Source organism: Phyllobates terribilis, unplaced genomic scaffold (assembly GCF_046119375.1).
Source record: "Phyllobates terribilis strain yellow unplaced genomic scaffold, ASM4611937v1 Scaffold_5__5_contigs__length_657084704, whole genome shotgun sequence".
Taxonomy (NCBI): domain Eukaryota; kingdom Metazoa; phylum Chordata; class Amphibia; order Anura; family Dendrobatidae; genus Phyllobates; species Phyllobates terribilis.
Genome location: NW_027362765.1, coordinates 129,211,715 through 129,235,451, shown reverse-complemented (window position 1 = coordinate 129,235,451; position 23,737 = coordinate 129,211,715). Strand labels below are relative to the sequence as shown.

The window sequence follows — 23,737 nt, the reverse complement described above, 5'->3', positions numbered from 1 at the left end:
AGGCAGTCAGGGATTAGGTTTCCTGCTCAGCGATAGGTGCGGAACCTACTTAGGAACGTTAGGGGAGCCAGGGTGTTGTCAGGTCTGCCTAGGGGGTCTCCACTCCCCCTTTCCTTAGTGCTTGGGCTTCCTCCCTCTCTTCCTGTTGTTGTGCACTTAATCTTTTCCTCACCTTGCGTGACAAATAGTGAGTGCAGCTCAGGAGTATAGTACAAGATGTAACTCAGGATCAGTAACGTAATGTATGTACACAGTGACTGCACCAGCAGAATAGTGAGTGTAGCTCTGGAGTATAATACAGGATGTAACTCAGGATCAGTACAGGATAAGTAATGTAATGTATGTACACCGTGACTCCACCAGCAGAATAGTGAGTGCAGCTCTGGAGTATAATACAGGATGTAACTCAGGATCAGTACAGGATAAGTAATGTAATGTATGTACACAGTGACTGCACCAGCAGAATAGTGAGTGCAGCTCAGGAGTATAGTACAAGATGTAACTCGGGATCAGTAACGTAATGTATGTACACAGTGACTGCACCAGCAGAACAGTGAGTGCGGATCTATATAATATATAATACAGGATGTAGCTCAGGATATGGAATATAATGTATGTACACAATGATTCCACAAGTAGAATAGTGAGTGGAGCTATGAGGATTTTCTAGACTGGATGCTGTAAAAAGTATCAAGGCTGTAAAAGGTTTATGTGTCTGGAATTAAATGAAGTCGGTCAGCACTAAATGACTGTTCAAAGCAAGCACCTTGTAGGGGTTATTGCTCTAAATCACTCTAATTAAAAATTGTACCTTTACTGTCCAAATCCACTGCTGCACTCGGCCCCTCTTGTGGCTTCTGTAAAGAAAGAGTGGGCAGGGATAGATGGAAGTTGGGAAGGTGCACCAAGGTTGCAGCAAGCACCGCATTAGCAGATTTGAATACAGAACAATTCTTTGCAAAAACAGCTATGGATTCAGCCATTAAGTTCTTATTCAGACTGATTTTTATCATTGCGCTGGAACAGATTTACATCAGTTATTTTCTGGTATGCAAAAAAATTATTTTTTGCAAAGTTTCTCCTGCACATTACATTGTTAATCATGGACAACAGACGGATTGTATATGGATGACATCCATATCTTGTCCGTGATTTTCAAGGACCCATAGACTTAGATCGGTGATTTTGACCTGTGATTGAGGTCAAAAATGAACTTTTCTCAGCGATTTTTTTGTGACCACACAGTCCGCGTAGAAACATGTAAAGGGCTCCATAGACTATAATGGATAAATGTTCTGTGAAAACCTCGGATAGAACAAGTACATGATAAATGGGCGTTTGAATGAGGCATAAAGGTACAATTTTTATTAGAATTATGACCCTGAAAAGTTTTGTGCTTGGTTTGAACAGTCATTTTGTGCTGACAGACTCAGCCTGTCAGTAATATTAATTTTGTGTAAGCAGAGATAGTGCAGGATACTGTAGTGTAAAGTTTATCAAAGATACCTATTACGGTGCCATCTGCTTTCGGTTTGTATATATATGCGAATTATGTACACAAGTGCACTTGCAGGCATTTCAGTGCACTTGCAGTGCGAGTTTTAAAGCAGAAGCAGCTTCGAGAAACTCATTACTTTCCCTTAAGAATCTTTTGTGCTGTTTTTTTCGATCATTTTCCAATCGTTTTGGTCGCCGGTGTTTCTTTGGAGTGTTTTCGCTTTGTTTTTTTATGTCCTTTGCACTGAATAATGAAGAGACAGCTAGCAGATTAGAAGCATAAAAATGGCAAAACGCTTCAGAAGACACCCGGGCTTCTTCTGAGTATCTTTTGAGCTTTCCCATTGACTTGTATTGTAAAGTACAGAGCACCTTATGAGTGGAAAACACCAGAAGGATGGACAGGTCACGGCTTATAACCGTTTGGCGTTTTTACAAAGGTGAAATGGTTAAAAGACGTTCAAAGGACTGAATATATGTACGGAATATTTCCATAGAATTGCATATGTTCATTCATTGGAGCGTTTTCTGAAAAAGAATAAAAATGTCTTCTAAAAAAGAAACACATATCCTTAGGCTCCTCTTCACTTATATCCACTGTCTTGATTGTCAGGAGGCACAAGTAATGTTACGCTCTGTCTCCACTGCTAAGTGCTCGTGCAGACAACCGTATTTTCAGTCAGAGTGCAATCCGACAAAACATCGCAGTTCGATCAATGTTATTCTATGGGGCCGTGCACATGTCCGATATTTTCCTAGGACAGAGCCGGTACGAGGAAAAACTTGCAGCAAACCCGAGTTGGGTCCGATTATTGACTCACACTCGGCCATGCAAGTCAATGAGTGAATGGAAATCTTTGGACTGCACTCAGATAACATCTGAGTGCAGTCCAATTTTCATGGACTGACAGAATGGAGAAGATGGAGACATTTTTTTCCCAATCCATGGTGCTGTACATGTGAAGAGGGTTTACATGCAAAATTCATATACAAATAACAATGAACAGTGACAGACTAGTATAGAAGGGAAAGGACCCTGCCCTCACAATCTTACTATCCACTGGATGCCCACCAGGGTACTTGCAATGCTAATTTGCATGCCAATAAAAAACAAATTTCAGCACAGTGGATGGCAGCGGTGATAGGCATCATTAGTATTGTTTTACACTGCCCTATCCAGCTTTAAGCTATGTGCCCACGATGCAGAAATGATGCAGATTTTTCCTGAGTGTTCCTGCATCTCCCTGGCAGAAAAAACGCATGCGGATTGTACATGCGGATTGTACATGCGGATTTTACATGCGTTTTTTCTGCCAGGTAGAAGTGGAAGTGAAGTGTTTTGAACATGCGATTTCGCATGCAGGTTGTCAAGCGCTTTCCAAGCGATTTTAGCATCACTTGGAAAGTGCTTCACAACTTGGTCACGCTATATAAACCCATGCAACCGACATAGATTTATATAGTGTGACCAAGTTATAGTAAAAGAATGGTAAAAAATAAAAAATAAATATTATACTCACCTTCCGATGGCCCCCAGTCTCCTCCAGTGCGTCCAGTGTGTTGGGTGGCTCGCGATGGTCTAAAAGGACCCTCCATGACGTAATTTAGTCATGTGACAGGTCACGCGACCACAAACGTTTGTGGTCGCGTGACCCGTCACATGACTAAATGACGTCATGGCAGGTCCTTTTAGACCATCGCGAGTTGCTGGGGAGCCAGAACGCATCGTACAGGAGACCGGGGGCCATCAGAAGGTGAGTATAATGTATATTTTTTATTTTAATTCTTTTTTTTTTAACAGGTACTATGGTACCCGGGTCTGGAGGAGAGTCTCCTCTTCTCCAGACCCGGGTACCATCCGCACATTGAATCACTTAATATCCGCATGTGTACATATAGTCATGCGGATATTAAGCGATTCAATGCAAGTCAATGGCGGTGAAAACGCCGCGATTATGCAAAATAATTGGTAGTGCTGTGGATTTTTCCGCAATGATAATCCGCAGCGGAAATTTCCGCAGCTTGTGCACAGCACATGCGGATAATCATTGGGGAACATTGCAGACCTTCTACCAAGCGTTTTTTAAGCGTTTCTGCGGAAGCGCTTAAAAAACACAAGTGGGCACACAGCCTTACATCTACTTCTGCGGGGGTAATGTCACAGAAAAGTTACATTTAAATAAGAATGTTCCCATTCACTGACAGCAAGCAAAGATCAGAAAACTATAAAGGTAATAGACCAGAGAGTATATTAAAAAGTCAGACATTTTCCTTAAACAATAAAGGGAGACTTGATCAGTCATTAGTTTAATTGGAATTGATTTCTAGCATGGAGTGTGAGCAGATAGCGGCAGCATTTATCTATAGACGGCTGCTGTTATCATCGGACGCAGGCTATTGTCATCATAAAACTTTATCCTATCTCCGGTAAAGAGAGCAGATTGGAGATATAAGAGTTCGAGGCTGTAACTACAGTCTAATACAAAGTATCATGCAGAGAGATATTTGTGTATTAAGCTCAGGGTTGTGTAGCCTGATAAAGGGTACATTCACACGTTGCTTTTTTTTGAATGGTGGCAAGAAATATCCTGCACACAATATGTACATTTTTACTTGTGATCTTCACCTGTTCATTTTAATGGGCGAAAAGCGCTGCAAAACCACAGAAAGAACCGACATGTTGAGTCAGTTATGTGCGGAACAAAATCTGCAGAAGCAAAAACGCAACATGTGAACATAACTAATATTGTAACAAATCCTCAGCTCTGATAACTATTGAAACAATATTCTGAAAAAACTCAAGTTATTCCCTTTCCATTGGGACCTCCAATCATTTTGAGAACGGGGCTTTGGAGCCATTAGTATGGTGCCCGACAACCCTGAATGGAGCGGAGTTGCACATGCTCAGCCTACACTCCATTCATTGTCCATGGGACTGCCGAGCGCAGGAGTCGGCTATTTCCGTTTGTTCCATAGACAATGAATGGAGCAGAACCAATGCATGTGCACCTCCGCACTATTCAGGGCCGCAGAGCACCATACTCAGGGTTCAAAAGCCCCTTTCTCAGAATCAATGGCGGTCTCGGCGATCAGTCTTTTTTGGGAATAACCCTTTACATTCTAAATACGCCTCACATAGCTAGCTCTTCTGACTCCCCCATACACGCTCTGCTCGGGGAAGAGTTCATGTGTTTTGAACAGGGATATCGGAGTAAGCAGCTCCCCGACATACATGTGTTCGATCCTCCTCACCCACATCATCTGTCAGGAGGACCCCACACACAACGCTAAACGCTCAGCTGACTTTAATCTAATGTGTATGGTGCCTTTAGACCATTGGTGCACAACCTTCAGTTCGGGGGCCACATACAGCCCCCGATACCCTCCTGTGCGGCCCTCAACCATCTGCATATGTCTGGTCACATGTATTTCCCATGTCATGGAGACGACCAGAGCAGCGTAGCATAGGGACAGGTTATTATGAATGGGGTGCTGTGTGGTCATTTCTGGACCAGCCATATTTTGGCAGAATGGGCGAGTCCTGACTCCTATAGCACATATAGGACTAGATGAGGAGAAGAAGTGACCATACACAAGTACTGCTATATTCATTGTAGTTTTCGGAGAACATAAACCCTCGACTGTCAGCGTTTGGCATATACTGCAGTGTAGAGAGCTGAATGCATGGACTCATCCTCTCTGGACTGCACAGATCCATGAGATGGGCACCTCTACCTTCCTGATAGGTGGGAGCCCTATAATCGGAACCAGCACCTATTAGCTATTTATGGCACGTGCTTTCAATATGCAAAAAATGTCTCCGAAGTTAATACCTTGATAATATTGTGGCCCATGGGGATGGTTCAATCTGACAATGTGGCCCCAGGAACAAAAAAGATTGTGCACCCCTGCTTTAGACCATCTGTCAGTGCCACTATAACATGGTACTTTCTTATGTGGCATCAGGGTCTTTTCCCCACTGAGGCGCCAGGGCCTGGGGTCTTTTTCCCCCTGATGTGCCAGGGCCTGGGGTCTCCCCCTCCCCCCTAAGGCTCCAGGGCCTGGGGTCTTTCCTCCCCTGATTCGCCAGGGCCTAGGGTCTTTCCCCCCCTGAGGTGCCAGGGCCTGGGGTCTTTACCGCCGAGGCGCCAGGGCCTGGGGTCTTTCCTCCCCGAATTCACCAGGGCCTGGGGTCTTTTCCTCCATGAGGTGCCAGGGCCTGGGGTCCCTGGCTACCATAGTGGTTGTCATTCATGAATATAATGTTGCTGTTCAGTACGCTATCCTTCAGTGGTCACTCTGGGTACTGCAGCTTCGCTCCTATTCACTTCAATCTGATTTTCCATGTAGATTTGGCGCAGAAAATCGGCCATGAACAAAACGAGCAGATATTGATGTAGCAAAACATTTTTCCACAGATTCATTGTGGATTTCGCCATTTGCAGCACAAAAGGTAAAATTGGCGTGAAACTCTGCGACACAATGCTGCATGCAAATTATGCTGCAAATGAATAATTCCTGCAGAGGCAGCCATATTGGTTTCCACCCAGCTTTCCCAGGATAGGACAGAAGCACAGCCCCACAGGAATACGGTCTCCTTATTAGTGTATATGACTCCTATGCTGCTGATTCTGGGGTTTGCACTTGCTGGCTGCTCCCCCGCGGTTACATCACTGTGACCCTCTATGTAATAATCCATGTACAGCTTCTGAGCGCTGGCTCCAGCCCTGACATCAGCTCACATGCTCCCCCAGCCGCTGCCTGCACGTCCCGCCCCTCCGGCCTCAGGCTGCTTCTCTATTGGACGCCACAGTTGCCTGTCTTCCGAACCTGGGCGGTGATTGGTGGGTGTCGGGCTGCTGGGCCTGCTAGACACTTCCGCCTGGGTGTCAGTGGAGAGAAGCTGAGTCCTGAGCAGCAGCAGGTAAATAACACAGGCCTGAGGGAGAGGGGCCTCAGCGGGGCATGCCGGGAAATCACCGAGGGGTGGGGGTGGTCTACCGGGGAGGCTGCGACCCCTGCACCGACCTGTTGTGGTCATAGTCACATGCTCGGTGCATTGTATGTGCAGCATCTCAGTGAGTGTGATGTGTCACATAGGCTGTGTATGGCATTGCTCACACATGTAGCAGAGCTGGACTGCTCGCTTTAATGGGGTATTCTTATATTTCCAATTAAAGGGGCTGTCAAGTCAGTCCTCATCCCGTCTCAGGAGGAGTTCTGTAACTTCCTCCCATCTTCTGCATCATTCCTGATTGCTGTCAGTGAATACAAACCTATAGAGGCCTGATTCTACTCACAGCTGAGGGATTGTTGCAATCCTTATTTTCCTGCAGTCCTATGTAAAAGCTCAGGCAGAGTTACCCATAATGATAAATGGGGACACTTTTTCCCCTGTCTGTGTGTATCTAATAGCGGGCTATACATATATATAGTGTCAGTGTGTATATACCTGTATATTGTAGTGTCTGAGTGTGTGTATATATATGTATGTGTGTGTGTGTGTGTATATATATATATATATATATATATATATATATATATATATATATATATATATATATATATATATATATATATGTATGTATATGTATATATATTAGTGTCAGTGCGTATATATGTGTGTATTGTAGTGTCTGAGTGTATATATGTGTGTGTATATATAGCGTCTGTCCATATATACCTGTATATTATAACGTCTGTGTATGTGTGTGTGTATATATATATATATATATATATATATATATATATATATATAAAATGTGTGTATATATAGTCTCCCCATATATACCTATATATTATAGCATGTGTGTGTATATAGTGTCTGTATATTGCAGTGTCTGTGCACATATACCTGTATATTATAACGCAGCAGTTGCCAACTTGCATCTCTTAAACTACTACTCCCTGCGAAGAGGCACAGGTGGCAGCTGATGGGATGCTGAGAGTGGTTGTTTGACCACAGGTTGTGACTATTAGTCCATACTGTGTCACAGAGTAGCAATATTTATAGCAGTCAGGCCGTGATGAGAGTTGTAGTTGGTAAATCGCTGCGGAATATGTTGGGGCTATATAAAAATAAAGATTATTGTTATCTAGAAAGTTCCAAGATACGGTGGTTCCGTGTGATGGAGTTGTTCAGGACTGGAATCACATGACTGCTCTGATCCAATGACTGTGTCTGGTATTTTAATATTCAAGTGAATGTGTGTGTTGCAATACCAGGCACAGCCATGGACACAGGTGGTGTTATTTTAGCAAGAGAGCTGCCATGTTTTCTAAGCTCATGTATTGTTTTAACACTTTCAGTAGCTGCACATTTAGCATATGGTGTAATTGACAACCTTCCCAGTAGTGCGCTATGTACTTACACCGGGGGGCGCTGCGCACTCTTGTCACGTGACTGCTATGTATAGTCTACTCTGTATCTGTGTAGCGACAGTTTAGTCTTTTTGCCCTTTAATTTTTATGTTGTGTGAACGGACATCCTGCTGAGCTTGTGGTGGAAATCTGTACAGGAAGAGCTGCAGTGTAAAGCATGGGCGAAAATCAGAGATCAGGTTTCCTATCATTTCAATGTGGAGGGATTATTGCTCTAATTATACGGTAGATTTCAGACTCCGAGACTGTGGAGCTAATCTGTCTGCGGTCCCCGGCCATGACTTTTTGGACACCCTCTTATATCGATCAGCGTCCGATAGTGACTAGCGTGCTTGACTGGGCTCTTAGTTATCATCTCACTGAGCTGTTCCAGCAGATCTGTCGCTGACTATTGTGGCCACGTGACCTGTGCTTGTTTTTCTCATGCAAGCACAGCAGAGATAACATGACAGGATCTGGAGAAGGTGTAGTCACCGATGTCCGCTGATTGTGACACGCTCATGTCTGTGTCATACGTGCTGTCTTACTCCAGGGCGACCCTTCTGTGGACGCAGTGATCAGATTTAAAGGCGCTCAATCGGTGTATAAAGAAAAGTTCTGCTGCTCTCTAATATACTTTGTGTTTTAATTCCTTATCACTTTCAAGATCTCTGCTTGCTGAGGGTCCCTCCAACATGTTGACTAGGATAGACATCGATCACTGATCATTGCATATTTGACAGCTCGGACCCCAAAATCACAAGAATGATGGGGACAGGGAAATCATGACCCCACAATCTGCACAATGTCTAGATCTGGGCAGCACGGTGGCTCAGTGGTTAGCACTGTAGCTTTATAGTGCTGGGGTCCTGGGTTCGAATCCCTCCAAGGATAACATCTGCAAGGAGTTTGTATGCTCTCCCCGTGTTTGTGTGGGTTTCTTCCAGGTTATCCGGTTTTCTCTAACACTTCAAAGACTGATAGGGAATCTAGATTGTGATCCCCAATGGGGACAATGATGATGATGATGTAAAGTGCTGTGGAATTAATAGCGCTATATAAGATAAATAAAATCAGTTGGGGTCACAGGATCATAGGTAAGAGTCAGGGTCTCAGCAGTTTTATATATACTGTATTGATATGTTGATACCATTTGACTGCCACTGATACATTGTTGCGAGATCTTTCAGAGGTTTCTCCTGCCGATGTACATGGCTAAACGGATTATATAGACTGGATATAATTTGAAGCCTCTGAATAGGAAAAGCGCAGCATTGGGCACTGATTTGTCTGGCATGTAAGGGATCCAGAGTGGGATCAGAACAAGGGGACTGAATATGCACTGACAGCAAGCAGAAATCTTGAAGATAAAATATAATGGAAACTTTCGGAACTTATTTTGCGTCAATATTCAGCCTGTGGAGTGTAATATGATTATCTTAAGTAATTGCTTGTTGAGCAGTTCCATGCTATATCCTTGTAGGTTCCCCAGGGCTGAGCTGCCCTGTGCTGTCTGTACAGGGCCGGCACTAACATTTGGGCATGTTACCCTGGTCTATAGTCCATCATTTGATCGTCTTATGATGCTTCTTCCGAGACGTTTTCTTGATTTACTCTAATTTCTGGAGAAGTTTACAGTTCAGTATTGGAAGGATCGCAGAGCTGCCCGGTAATACGCTAGATACTGCTGTAGTGGAAGGGACCCGGGCATTGATGACCATGCTTATAAATCCTGTAGTGATATTATTTAGAGAATATATGGGCCCGGCCCTGGGATCTGATTGTTGTGCCCAGTGTATATTGCATCTACCATTCATCACTCCACTTACATAGTGCTGGGTAAAAAAGGAATGTAATTAGGCGTTGTCAAACCAAAGGCTTCAAGAAAAGAAAACTTTTCAAAACTTCTGGAAACTGTTCAGGCAAAAAAAGCGATCCTAAGGGTATGTGCACAGCGTCTTTTTAGGCTCGTGAACCCACAGAGTTTTTCAAAAGGGAGACGCATCATCTAACGCCAGCGTTTTGTTCTTTTTTTTTTTCCCTGAAGAGTCCTCTTTAGCGTTTTAGGTGTCTTTCTGAGCGTTTTTTCAATGTTTTTGGCCATCTGTTGTCTTTTTTTTTTCTATAAGAGCATTTTCAGGACATATTTTTACTTGTGTTTTCCAGTAATTTTTTTTTTTTTTTTTTTTAAACATCATTCAACAATTCAGTAACCGCAAGCAGCTTTTCAAGCAAAACGCTCCACCAGATGCCCGAGTGTTTTCTGGGCATCTTCTGAGCCTTCCAATTGACATCTATTATACTGTACAGAACGTCTTCAGCGAGGAGGACGCCAGAAGAATGGTCAGATCACTTCATTTAACTGCTTTAAAAGATGCTCAAAAGACTGAAAATGTGAACAGCGAGTGGTTTTATGGTTTGTGCACACTGTTTGAGAAGTTTTTAGAGCAGAAACTGAATGGAAACGCCAAATATTCCTCATAAGCTTGATGTCGCCAATCAGTTTCTACTCCAAAAACTCTGCAAAAAACTCCGTCCCCGATCCATCAAAGTGTTTATAACCGAAATCTGGCATAAAACTATTTGATAAGTTGCAGGGGTTTTGCAACTTTTGGTGTTTTTATGGCAGTTTCAGGCAGAGCTGGGGAGGAGCCGGGGTGGGGCGCCTGTCAAATGACTAGTAGAGGGGTTTCTTACTTCAGAAATGTTACACCAGTATATATGGCGAGGTGCACGGATGCTCACGCCACTGATAAGATGTGTCTTAATAAATTCAGCTCATCTTATTCCTGAATGCCTCTTTATTAAGGGCTTGCTCACATGCGGGAGAATCGGGCCGATTATGCTAATGACACTCCGATCAAGCTCTGTCAGAGTGTGATCCCATTGTCTCACATCAGAGAGTCGCAACACAGGTGCGGAGAAGACAGAAGTCAATTTCTCCATCTCCTCCGTTCTCTCTCCGCAGATGTCGGACTGCATCCGATAACACCCAAGTGCAGTCCGATTTTTCACACGCAATCATGGACCACGTGGACTCCTACAAGTCTGATTTTCAGAGCCACTCACACCATGCTCCCGATTGTTTTCTCATGTCGAATCGTCATGAGAAAAAATATCCCATAGTATAACATTGGGCCGAGTGCTATCCGGTAAAACATCAGTCACTCACTGTGTTATACAGCAGTGTGACTTGCTAACAATATGCCAGTGTTAATGAATTGGGACCTCAGTGTGCATACATCCTCATAAAAATGCATATGTTCATTCTTCTGAATGAAGATAAAAAAACCTCCCTGTGATCATAGACCAATACAGGATGTAACTCAGGATCAGCACAGGATAAGTAATGTAATGTATGTACACAGTGACTCCACCAGCAGAATAGTGAGTGTAGCTCTGGTGTATAATTCAGGATGCAACTCAGGATCAGTACAGGATAAGTAATGTAATGTATGTACATAGTGACCCCACCAGCAGAATAGTGAGTGCAGCTCTGGTGTATAATACAGGATGTAACTCAGGATCAGTACAGGATAAGTAATGTAATGTATGTACACAGTGACTCCACCAGCAGAATAGTGAGTGTAGCTCTGGAGTATAATACAGGATGTAACTCAGGATCAGCACAGGATAAGTAATGTAATGTATGTACACAGTGACTGCACCACCAGAATAGTGAGTGCAGCTCTGGAGAATAATACAGGATGTAACTCAGGATCAGTACAGGATAAGTAATGTAATGTATGTACACAGTGACTCCACCATCAGAATAGTGAGTGCAGCTCTGGAGTATAATACAGGATGTAACTCAGGATCAGCACAGGATAAGTAATGTAATGTATGTACACAGTGACTCTACCAGCAGAATAGTGAGTGCAGCTCTGGAGTATAATACAGGATGTAACTCAGGATCAGCACAGGATAAGTAATGTAATGTATGTACACAGTGAATGCACCAGAATAGTGAGTGCAGCTCTGGAGTATAATACAGGATGTAACTCAGGATCAGTACAGGATAAGTAATGTAATGTATGTACACACTGACTCCACCAGCAGAATAGTGAGTGTAGCTCTGGAGTATAATACAGGATGTAACTCAGGATCAGTACAGGATAAGTAATGTAATGTATGTACGCAGTGAATGCACCAGAATAGTGAGTGCAGCTCTGGAGTATAATACAGGATGTAACTCAGGATCAGTACAGGATAAGTAATGTAATGTATGTACACAGTGACTCCACCAGCAGAATAGTGAGTGTAGCTCTGGAGTATAATACAGGATGTAACTCAGGATCAGCACAGGATAAGTAATGTAATGTATGTACACAGTGAATGCACCAGAATAGTGAGTGTAGCTCTGGAGTATAATGCAGGATGTAACTCAGGATCAGTACAGGATAAGTAATGTAATGTATGTACACAGTGACTCCACCAGCAGAATAGTGAGTGCAGCTCTGGAGTATAATACAGGATGTAACTCAGGATCAGCACAGGATAAGTAATGTAATGTATGTACAGAGTGACTGCATCAGCAGAATAGTGAGTGCAGCTCTAGAGTATAATACAGGATGTAACTCAGGATAAGTACAGGATCAGTAATGTAATGTATGTACACAGTGACTGCACCAGCAGAATAGTGAGTGCAGCTCTGGAGTATAATACAAGATGTAACTCAGGATCAGCACAGGATAAGTAATGTAATGTATGTACACAGTGACTCCACCAGCAGAATAGTGAGTGTAGCTCTGGAGTATAATACAGGATGTAACTCAGGATCAGTACAGGATAAGTAATGTAATGTATGTACACAGTGAATGCACCAGAATAGTGAGTGCAGCTCTGGAGTATAATACAGGATGTAACTCAGGATCAGTACAGGATAAGTAATGTAATGTATGTACACAGTGACTCCACCAGCAGAATAGTGAGTGTAGCTCTGGAGTATAATACAGGATGTAACTCAGGATCAGTACAGGATAAGTAATGTAATGTATGTACACAGTGAATGCACCAGAATAGTGAGTGCAGCTCTGGAGTATAATACAGGATGTAACTCAGGATCAGTACAGGATAAGTAATGTAATGTATGTACACAGTGACTGCACCAGCAGAATAGTGAGTGCAGCTCTGGAGTATAATACAGGATGTAACTCAGGATCAGTACAGGATAAGTAATGTAATGTATGTACACAGTGACTGCACCAGCAGAATAGTGAGTACAGCTCTTGAGTATAATGCAGGATGTAACTCAGGATCAGTACAGGATAAGTAATGTAATGTATGTACACAGTGACTGCACCAGCAAAATAGTGAGTGCAGCTCTGGAGTATAATACAGGATATAACTCAGGATCAGTACAGGATAAGTAATGTAATGTATGTACACAGTTACTCCACCAGCAGAATAGTGAGTGCAGCTCTGGAGTATAATTCAGGGTGTAACTCCGGATCAGTACAGGATAAGTAATGTATGTACACAGTAATTCTTCCAGCAGAATTGTGAGTGCAGCTCTTGAGCATAATACAGGATGCTGTAACTTGAGATCCATAAGTATTGACTCTACCAGCAGAATAGTGAGCGCAGCTCTTACAGCTGGTAATTGGATTTTATTCCCATTGACACTTCTGTGTATGGATTTGTGGCTGTAACCCTTATTTTCTGCTTTGTCATCAATCTGTTCTTCATGTATTGGTGCCTCACGCCTCTGTATAGCTAACCAGTCTGTCGCAGAAAGCGTTCACAGCTACAGTGGGGACGGAAAGTATTCAGACCCCTTTAAATTTTTCACTCTTTGTTTCATTGCAGCCATTTGGTAAATTCTGAAAAGTTCATTTTTTTCTCATTAAAGTACACTCTGCACCCCATCTTGACTGAAAAAAAAACAAATGTAGAAATTTTTGCAAATTTATTAAAAAAAGAAAAACTGAAATATCACATGGTCATAAGTATTCAGACCCTTTGCTCAGTATTGAGTAGAAGCACCCTTTTGAGCTAGTACAGCCATGAGTCTTCTTGGGAATGATGCAACAAGTTTTTCACACCTGGATTGGGGATCCTCTGCCATTCTTCCTCTCCAGTTCCGTCAGGTTGGATGGTGAACGTTGGTGGACAGCCATTTTCAGGTCTCTCCAGAGATGCTCAATTGGGTTTAGGTCAGGGCTCTGGCTGGGCCAGTCAAGAATGGTCACACAGTTGTTCTGAAGCCACTCCTTTGTTATTTTCTGGGGGGGGGTTTCAGTTAAGATGGGGTGCAGAGTGTACTTTAATGAGAAAAAAATTGAACTTTTTAGAATTTACCAAATAGCTTCAATGAAACAAAGAGTGAAAAATGTAAAGGGGTCTGAATATTTTCCGTACTCACTGTATGTCTGAGGCTCCAACAAATTCATGTAAAACTGCAAAATTACCAGTACTATGACGCAACTTCAATGTTTTCTAAAGGGAAAAAATGGATACACTGGTTGTCACTTCTTACCCCTTAAATTTATTAATATCCTTCCTTTGAATTACTCATAATTTTCAAGATTTCTACTTGAGGTTAATTATTGTAGCCTAAGGGCATGTGTTTTTTTTTTTCCCTGGCACGTACAACAGGTCTTTCATGTAATATACCCATGTCACTTGGAAATAAACAGGACAGACCTCTGGTTGTTCAAATTGTTTATATTCACTGTCAGCAAGCAGAGATCTTGAGTTATGATGAATAGCAATACAGAGTATATTAGAAAGATACAGAAGGTCTCCTTGTCTACACTGTGTGCCTAATTATTAGGCAAATGAGTATTTTGATCACATGATACTTTTTATATATGTTGTCCTACTCCAAGCTGCATAGGCTTGAGAGCCAACTACCAATTAAGTAAATCTGGTGATGTGCATCTCTGTAATGAGGAGGGGTGTTGACTAATGACATCAACACTCTATATAAGGTGTGCTTAATTATTAGGCAACTTCCTTTCCTTTGGCAAAATGGGTCAGAAGAGAGATTTGACAGGCTCTGAAAAGTCCAAAATTGTGAGATGTCTTGCAGAGGGATGCAGCAGTCTTCAAATTTCCAAACTTTTGAAGCGTGATCACCGAACAGTCAAGCGTTTCATGGCAAATAGTCAACAGGGTCGCAAGAAGCGTGTTGGCCAAAAAAGGCGCAAAATAACTGCCCATGATTTGAGGAAAATCAAGCGTGAATCTGCCAAGATGCCATTCGCCACCAGTTTTGCCATATTTCAGATCTGCAACGTTACTGGAGTATCAAAAAGCACAAGGTGTGCAATACTCAGGGACATGGCCAAGGTAAGGAAGGCTGAAAAACGACCACCATTGAACAAGAAACATAAGATAAAACGTCAAGAATGGGCCAAGAAATATCTTAAGACTCATCTTTCAAGGGTTTTATGGACTGATGAAATGAGAGTGACTCTTGATGGGCCAGATGGATGGGCCAGAGGCTGGATCAATAAAGGACAGAGAGCTCCACTCTGACTCAGACGCCAGCAAGGTGGAGGTGGGGTACTGGTATGGGCTGGTATCATCAGGTAACCTTGTGGGACCTTTTCGGGTTGAGGATGGAGTGAAGCTCAACTCCCAGACCTACTGCCAGTTTCTGGAAGACAACTTCTTCAAGCAGTTGTACAGGAAGAAGTCGGTATCGTTCAAGAAAAACATGATTTTCATGCAGGACAATGCTCCCTCACATGCACCCAACTACTCCACAGCGTGGCTGGCCAGTAAAGGTCTAAAAGAAGAAAAAATAATGACATGGCCCCCTTGTTCACCTGATCTGAACCCCATAGAGAACCTGTGGTCCATCATAAAATGTGAGATCTACAGGGAGGGAAAACAGTACACCTCTCGGAACGGTGTCTGGGAGGCTGTGGTGGCTGCTGCACGCAATGTTGATCGAAAACAGATCAAGCAACTGACAGAATCTACGGATGGAAGGCTGTTGAGTGTCATCATAAAGAAAGGTGGGTACACTGATCACTAATTTTTTTGGTTTTTGTTTTTGCATGTCAGAAATGTTTATTTCTAAATTTTGTGCACTGATATTGGTTTACCTGGTGAAAATAAACAAGTGAGATGGGATTATATTTAGTTTTTATTAAGTTGCCTAATAATTCTGCACAGTAATAGTTACCTGCACAAACAGATATCCTCCTAAGATAGTCAAATCTAAAAAAAAACCCACTCCAACTTCCAAAATATTAAGCTTGGATATTTATGAGTCTTTTCGGTTGATTGAGAACATAGTTGTTCATCAATAATAAAAATAATCCTCTAAAATACAACTTGCCTAATAATTCGGCACACAAGTGTAGTTTTGTATGACGTTGACCTCTGTATATTGGGGCTTGTCAGTTCTTGGCGTCCTGAGCCTGGGGTCTCGTTACTGTTGGTCTGTGCCCTTGTTTGCACACCTCCTTATGGCAGCCAAGGAGAGCAGTACAAGTACAGAACAAGTACAAGCGTTATGTTGACAAGTCCTTTGTTTGCCTCAGACTTTTCCCAGGAGACTTGAGTCACGTTCATCTCTCTGCTCATTGCAGTTCATTTAAGACCATTATTTATCTTGTATAGTAATGGGCTATTATGGCGTTCTCAGTTGGGCCTCATTCAGATGTTGGTGGTTTTTATTGTAAGCAAAAATAAACTGTTTTATCAGAGTTTGGTCAGTGTCAGTTGTTACAATCCGTTTTGGTTTGAGTTTCACCACTTTTTCCCAGATATGAAGAAAAAAAAAAAACCTTATGGAGGTTTCTCCATCTTCTCCTATCTAACAGTCTGTGAAAAATGGACATCCGAGGTCTGATCGTTTTTTTTTTTTCCCTATGGAATTATAGACCTACATGACGTGTTAGATCCAACACTCGGATCCATATCGGACATGTCTCCGTGGTGTTTGTGCAGACCACTTGGTCCTAGGAAAAAAATGTTTACATGTCCCATACTTGGCTGTTTACAGCCCCAAATACTATTATAAATTTAGTAGCTATTGAACCTGTTCTACGCCCGGGTGGCAAGCATTTTTATTGGTATATGGTCTCCCATGCTGGTATGTGCTGCCCCACCCTGTCTCCACCATCCTATCCTGGTATGCATGGCACCCCTCACCCCCGATCCTGGTATGCATGGCACCCCTCACCCCCAATCCTGGTATGCATGGCACCCCTCACCCCCAATCCTGATATGCGTGGCTCCCTCATCCCCAATCCTGGTATGCGTGGTACCCCTCATCCCTTTCACGCTGTAAACACATACAAAAAAATAAACACTTATACTCCCCTTTCTTCCCTGTGCTCTAGCGCTGCGGCGCCGGAGCTGTATGCGTTCAGTGCCTACGCATACCGTTATCTCCGGCGCCATACACACTCCTCTTACCTGTAACTGCTGGATGCCTGCTTCTGTCTGGAGCCAGACTGCGCGTCACGCTTGCTCAGTCTATAAAGGCTTCAGACAGAGTTACTCATCCCCGGTTATATTATAGATACTTATAAATACGAGGGCTATCCGTGGCAAGCACTTGTGCCAGAAAAGCTGTCGTCTGAATGAGGACTTGGCGCTCATTCACACGTCGGCATTTGGACAAGAAAATTGATCTGTGGTTTTTTTTTCTCTTTGACTGAGTGGTCCATGGAAAACATCGGAACATGTCCGATTTTGAGCTGAGTGTCAGATTAAAATCAGTAATGTAAGTCTATGAGTCTGATAAAAATCCAAGTGCAGTCCATGAAAAACTGATGACATTCGGACCAGAAGAATTAGTCAGTTTTTCTCATATTTTGAAAATACTGAAGTCTGAATTAGTTCTTAAGGCTGTGTGCCCACAATGCGTTTTTCATGCGTTTCCGCAGCGAAAACGCATCAAAAACGCATGGTAATTCGCACCCCATGGTCCCCAATGGCATTCCACAATGTCAATGCACATGCTGCGGATTTTTCTGCAGCATTTCTGCAGAGCTCATAAATCCGCAGCATGTTCATTAATTTTGCGGAAGCGCAGTGTAATCGCCGCCATTGACTTGCATTAAGACGCATAGAATCCGTGTCTGTACATTTGTACACGCGGATAATATGCGTTTCAATGCGCGGATGGTACCCAGTTCTGGAGGAGAGGAGACTCTCATCCAGACCTGGGTACCATTGTACCTGTAAAAAAAGAATAAAATAACAAATAAAGTTTATATTCACCTGTCCGGCGGCTTCTCTCTACTTGCCGGCAGCGCTGAAGGACCTTCGGTGATGTCACAGTCATGTGACCGCAGGCCCTTCACCGCTCTGTCTCGCAATATGCCGGCAGCCAGGAACCAGACAGGAACAAGCGCTGCAGCCACGCCGGGGCATCGGGGGTGAGTATAGCTTTATTTGTTTTCATTTTTACTGTTCACACTGTATAAATCCATGCTGTTTGCATGGATTTATACAGTGTGACCTAGTTGTCAAGCACTTTCCAAGTGATGCTATCGCCTGGAAAGCGCTTGTCAATCTGCATGCGGAAATGCATGTGAATCCGCATGTATTCTGCAGGAAAAACGCATGCACAATCTGCATGCGTTTTTTCTGCCAGGGAGATGCAGAAATTTTCTGCTTCATTTCTGCATCGTGGGCACATAGCCTAAGCGGAGAGTCCTCTGTTTAATACCTTCATCTTTTAGTTTGAGATAAGATGGTTTTCCTCTTAGCAACCTGGTATTTCCATGTATTTTAGGGGTGTTCTTAAGTTTTAAAGTTATCCCCTATCCATAGGACAGGGGATAACTTTCTGATTGCTGCGGGTCCAACAGCTGTGGACCCCAGTGATACCAATAACCGAGGCTCTGAAGAGACCTGGCTGACCGGAGCAGAGGTCACTCATGCGAACTGCCGCTCCATTCATTCTGATGGATTATTAATTTTTACTTATTATTTTTAGATATTTATATATTTTTTAAGTTTCTATAGTGCCATTTATTCCGCAGTGCTTTTCAGTCATCATCATTGCTTTCTCCGATGGGGCTCACAATCAGTATTGAAGTGCAGGAGGAAACCCACGCAAACACTGGGAGAACATACAAACTACTTGCAGATGTTGGTGGGATTTGAAGCCAGGACCCCAAAGCCTCCATGCTGCCGGAGATTGCCCAATAATGCGCTTGGCTATTTTTTGGCGCTGCCATTAGAATAAATGGAGGAGCATTGTGCATGATCGACCTTTTAATCAGGTCTCTTCAGCCCTTTTTTTTTCTACCTCCTAGGGGGCGATGGTGCTGCGGATAGGGGTTAACTTTTGAACTTGAGAACACGTGTTTAAACTTACAGCCTATTGGTTTCAATGACACCAATGTAATGCTTTATCTCTCCTGTAGGGGTGCTGCAGGGAAATTGAGCACTTGTTGTTTGCCCCCATTGATTGCAGAGGGTCCCATCAGCGGGTCATCCGTCTTTAGCACAGCAAGTATAGTAAATAGGACCTTTTCATGCAATCTTTACCATTACAAGAGCAAGATTTCTGCTTTCTGACAGTGAAAAGAATGTTATTTATTTATTTAATATTCATTGGTTGAAATCCTAACTTGGTCTAGTTATGCTGAAACAACTCATGGTATTTTTTCAATGTATTGGTGTCGGTAAGGGTTGTTGCCCTGAGATTTACAATTAAATTATGAATGTTCCCTTTCGCTGCCCAATGAGAGTTGTAGTCTTGTTTCAGCTCTACCTGACAATACTAATGATGAAGATTAATGTATGGTGCTGCTTTGACTGGAGTACTCTGATTTACTACCATGAGTACTGCATATGAAGGCTTGTACATGGCTGGCATTGTGCCCGGTGACGGCATTGATTCCTACAGAACCGATGAGCTGAATTTTTATGAGCTTATGTGAAGATGGCGACAATAGATCTTGTACTCCCAGGTGTAAGTTGAATTGAGATTGGCAGAAAAAGACCATCGGCTCTCTATATTTAGTAAATAGTTGCAATTCCCATAAGGTAAGGGGCTGTTCACATGTCCGTTTGAGTTCATATGCAAGATTGATCCGATACTTTATTTTGTGCAGAAGGGTCCGTCTAGGCAGGGCTGTGGAGTCCGTAAGCCAAACCTCCAACTAAGCATGTACATAAAGTGCAGCACAGATTCATCTCAACTACAAGCCGAGATCCTTAGATCAGGAACAGGACAGACATTTATAGGACATTTCATAACTCTCCCAAATTCTTATGAAAACATTTACAGCACATACTGCACTGAACGCTACCCAATTTATTATATATTGTCGGAGTCAGTCCATTTTATACTAATGCCAACTCCACCAAAAGAGCCTCCGACTCCGTCTTCACAGCCCTGCATCTAGGTTCTTTTTGGTTTTCATTTGTTAGAATAGAAAAGAAAGTCCTTTATGCAGAACTTTTACTTTCATACATACATTAATTATCAAGTACTGATCCTGAGTTACATCCTGTACTATACTCCAGAGCTGCACTCACTATTCTGCTGGTGCAGTCACTGTGTACATACATTACATTACTTATCCTGTACTGATCCTGAGTTACATCCTGTATTATACTCCAGAGCTGTGATCACTATTCTGCTGGTGGGGTCACTGTGTACATACATTACATTACTTATCCTGTACTGATCCTGAGTTACATCCTGTATTATTCTCCAGAGCTACACTCACTATTCTGCTGGTTTTATAGATTCTCGGGCTCAAATTGTGTGTTTACCACCAAGGAGGGCACATTTTGTGTCATCTGGACACTTACCACCTGCAAAACACTCACTGAATATATTGGTCATCCATTGAGGGTGACGACTGCCTGCTACGTCACCTTTGTCATAACTGTAACATACGATTGTCATTGTACCAAGAAAACCATTTTTATTTGTACTGCCTTGTTCCGCTTTCTTACTGTAGCTCATATACTTTTATAGTGTAGTGTCTCTTTAATACCCTAAGCACCAGGACGCTGGGCTAACACTCTAGTGTCTATCCCCTTACATGTAAAGAGAAAGATTCTAATGAGTTTCGTGCTTGTATTTTGCCTCCGGTGTGGTGTCTGCTCTATTAGCCGTACATCATTAGTCTTCGCAGGCTGGACGAAGTCTCGAGCTTCGTCTTGTCCTCAAGGCGGAGGCTTCATAACTGCTGATTTAATTTCCACTTTCGTCTGTACTAATACTTAATGTGGTGTAAGAGGCGTATTGATTGGAGGGTTCCATCCTGCGCTCGCCCGCTGCTCCCGCCAGCGGCCAGGTCGCAGATGATTGGCACTTTATTTAATCTAATCAGCAGCTTATTAGTTTCATCTGGGAAATGTGGGTGGCAGAACGGCCGCCATTACTGAAGAGGTGTTTTTGCGAATGCCATCAGTAGTGTCACCCAGCTTTCCCAAATGCCAGAATGACAAATCAACAATGCTGTATTCCCAGATACTATTTCATTGTGTAGCCAGGCAGGAATCTTAGAAAGAAGAATGGCAACCAATATGCTCTGCAGGTAGCACCAGCAATCTGAGTGACCACCAATAAATCTACCTTTACCGCTTATTCGGGGGGTTGCCGCTTGCTTTTCTTAGGCTCCTGAATGGCGCTTGTGGGATTGTTTGGTTTTCACTGCCGTTCAGAAGTCTGGAAAAGCGTTGAGCACTCCTGGGATGTATTAGATGTGATCCTCAGACAGCAGGGTGTATGTGACCTGCAAATCATTATGTTCTCTGTGTTGTGAGTGCAAGAGCTGCCAGGAGATGTTATTAAAAGTGGCACGTTCTTCTTGGCATCATGTCTAATCGGACCAAGAAACTGCTAGTGTATGATTGAGTGCCAGCAGCTACCAGCTTTCTAGATTTTTAATGGAGTCATATTTTCTCCCTGTTCTCTAAAGAAGTTACTAATTAGTTTTAACAGCTGACAACACAGTGGAGGCAATGCAACCTAGAAATATTGGGTGATAACTTCTGTGGATGAAGTGTGTCTAGAAGAACTGAGTGACAACTCTTGTAGGAGCAGTGAGGTCTAGAATGGCCAGGTGCCAACCCTCCTGAGAGAAGTATACGCTAGGAGAGCCAGGAGACAGCCTTCATAGAAGCATTGTGTGCTAGGAGAGCCAGGAGACAGCCTTCATAGAAGCATTGTATGCTAGGAGAGCCAGGAGACAGCCTTCATGGAAGCATTGTATGCTAGGAGAGCCAGGAGACAGCCTTCATGGAAGCATTGTATGCTAGGAGAGCCAGGAGACGGCCTTCATGGAAGCATTGTATGCTAGGAGAGCCAGGAGACGGCCTTCATGGAAGCATTGTATGCTAGGAGAGCCAGGAGACGGCCTTCATGGAAGCATTGTATGCTAGGAGAGCCAGGAGACGGCCTTCATGGAAGCATTGTATGCTAGGAGAGCCAGGAGACGGCCTTCATGGAAGCATTGTATGCTAGGAGAGCCAGGAGACGGCCTTCATGGAAGCATTGTATGCTAGGAGAGCCAGGAGACGGCCTTCATGGAAGCATTGTATGCTAGGAGAGCCAGGAGACGGCCTTCATGGAAGCATTGTATGCTAGGAGAGCCAGGAGACGGCCTTCATGGAAGCATTGTATGCTAGGAGAGCCAGGAGACGGCCTTCATGGAAGCATTGTATGCTAGGAGAGCCAGGAGACGGCCTTGGGGGAGCAGTGTGGTCTGGAGAGCCGGGTGACAGCCCTTGTGGGGCAGTGTGGTGTAGAAGAGCCGGGTGACAGCCATTATAGTTGCGGTTACATTTCTCATGGATTGTTTATCACTTTTCCAAGGATCCTGAATGGCAAATCTGTTGTGTTACTTGGTGATAATGGAGCCGGTGACAGTCCCTTCGGTAGAAGTCCAACTAGGTGACAACCACTGTGAGAACTGTAGCTGAGGCCATATTGATTGTCACCCAGCTTTCCCAGATACACATAATACTAAGAAATTGCTTAGATGAATGTGTAATCCGGTATATGTTTTCTCACGATTCTTATGTCTGATCCCTCCTGGTGTCGCACTCTTACCTCTCCTGTTGAAATTATGTCTCCTGTTTTTATATTTAATGTCACATTTACAATAAGGATTATTGTGGTGAGTGGAGGCGGATTGACGCTTAGGGAAATAAAACCTGAACCAAATCCATATCCTGCTGCAATCCAATAAAGGTTAGGTTATTCTATAGAACGCCATGTAGAGACAAGGGCCCGATGCTCGCGCTTACCTCCGGGCTGCGCTCTACTCAACCACCTGACCTGTCATACAAGCTGCGGGGAACCATGAATATTAATATGGAATATAATGCAAGTCAATCAGTGGGAATGTTCCCGCAATGTAACGATTGTCTTATTCCCCCATCTCCAAATTAAAGGAAAAACCGGTGATAACTTCCACAGTTCATTAGTTTTTACGCTATTTTTTTTTACACAATTAAATATCATTGACTTAAATCACATTTGCCCTTAAAAGTGCTATTTGTGTAAATCTGTATGCCGGAAAACTGGGTGACCACTAATATTGCTTCTGTTACAGCTTACATAATCAAATGGTCACCGTAATTATAACTGCACCTACAGTACTTGTCACCCAGCTTTCTGAGGTTCCTGCACAGAATCAGGGCTGTGGAGTCAAAGTCGGAGCCCATTTTGGTGGTGTCGGTATAAAATGGACCAACTCCGACTCCTAAAATATATAATAAATTGGGTACAGTAGTTCAAGTGCAGTTTGTGGGGAATATATTTTTTTAGAAGAATTTGGGAAAGTTATGAGATGTCCTATAAATGTCTGTCCTATTCCTGATCTAAGGCTCTAGACTTTTAGCTGAGATGATTCTGTGCTACAGTAAATTTATCACTTAAACACGAGCCATGAATGAGGGAGTCGGAGCCGTGGAAATTGAGGAGTCGGAGGTTTGG

General features: G+C 43.2%; 1 protein-coding gene across 1 annotated transcript in view; it reads left to right on the top strand.

Annotated features, from left to right (window-relative positions):
• Nucleotides 1–6,288: 6,288 nt before the first annotated feature.
• OSBPL2 (oxysterol binding protein like 2) overlaps nt 6,289–23,737 on the top strand; it is a 104,441-nt gene continuing 86,992 nt past the window's right edge. The window contains exon 1 of the mRNA XM_073682993.1: nt 6,289–6,421. The gene's annotated coding sequence lies outside the window, so the exon portion shown is untranslated. The remainder of the gene's footprint in view (nt 6,422–23,737) is intronic.